Source organism: Cyprinus carpio, unplaced genomic scaffold (genome assembly GCF_018340385.1).
Source record: "Cyprinus carpio isolate SPL01 unplaced genomic scaffold, ASM1834038v1 S000003393, whole genome shotgun sequence".
Classification (NCBI taxonomy): Eukaryota; Metazoa; Chordata; class Actinopteri; order Cypriniformes; family Cyprinidae; genus Cyprinus; species Cyprinus carpio.
The window spans coordinates 1-1283 of NW_024876079.1; the positions used below are offsets into that span (position 1 = coordinate 1).

At 52.5% G+C, this 1283-nt stretch overlaps 1 pseudogene; it reads right to left on the reverse strand.

The window, feature by feature from the left end:
* Nucleotides 1–6: 6 nt before the first annotated feature.
* On the reverse strand, nt 7–749 carry LOC122143376 (annotated as a pseudogene).
* Between the last annotated feature and the right edge of the window lie 534 nt (nt 750–1283).

The following is a 1283-nucleotide window of genomic DNA, read 5'->3' on the forward strand; positions in this document are numbered from 1 at the left end:
GATGGGGGAGAGCGGAGGACTGTCGCCGAAGCTCTGCATGTCCGGCACGGTCTGCGGCTCGTCCTTCGGGGACGGCTGCGCTTGTTGCGCGGCCAGCGGGTGCGCGGGCGGCGGCGGAGGAGGGAACGGGATGGTGTCCGTGGAATAGTTCACCGTGGTACTCCCGTACGTGCTCAAGTTCGTATACACGGGCAGATCCGTGGGCAAGGCGAGCGCGGTGCTGCTGGCGAGTCTGTTGAGCGTCGGAGGGACGCACGCTCCGCCGCTCAACTGGTTCTGCTTGTGAAGGTCCTCCAGGGCTTTGACGAAGCCCTCCGCGAACTCCTGCTCGTCGCTCACCGACTTCGGGTAAACGAACTGGGAGGTCGGCGTGGTGGTCACCATCCCGTTGGACTGGATGATGAGTCTCTCCAGCTCCGGGGAAGCCAGCTTGAGGAGCCCCAGGTCGGGTGAGCTGAGGATCCCCTCGGCATCCCTCAAATCTGGCTTCAGGCTGGAGCACCCTGGTCGTTTAGGTTCAAACTCGCGTCTTCATCATGATGCGCGATATTCCTCGGATGTCCTCAGCTGGGTAAAGGCTTGTTCCATCCTACACCCCACAGAGGGCGAGCCAGGTTGGGTTCTGTCCAAACGAGTCATTTAGATGATCTTCTCGCGTATTCTTGATTCTTCGTTTGTTTTGAATCGCTTTGTGATGTTGTTTTATGATATTGTTGTCTCACTTCTGAGAGAGTGTTATCTATGGGCATCGGTACATTTTGCAAGTTTTCTATCCCTAAAATTCCATTATGTCACTTTAGAGCTGAGATTGGCCAAAGATGACGTCTTCTTCCGGTTTCGTTTGCATAAAGGGGCCGCGCTCGTCGCTGTCGCCGTGGAGACGGCGAACAAACGGTAAACAGCGCGGTGAATTGTGGGTTGATGTCATAGCGAGGGTGGAGTAACGAGGCAGTCTGGCAGAAAATGTTCCCTTGTTTTTGAACGCGCTGAAGCTCTCAGGATGCTTGATCAAGCGTCCCTCTCTAGTGTCTGCTGTCACGCTCTCAGTGATCTTACACTGTACTAGAAATAGAGCAGAACCATGAATGAGTCCCAAATCTTAAAGCTTTTATTTCTATGTTTTGAATCCAAGTTTTTCGAGACTTGTGGATCCCATTGTACATTTAGATATGTACATTATACACACACACACACACATGTTGGTATATGTGGTTTATGGCGACTCTCCATAGGCGTAATGGTTTTTATTCTGTACAAACTGTATTTTCTATTGCCCTACCCCA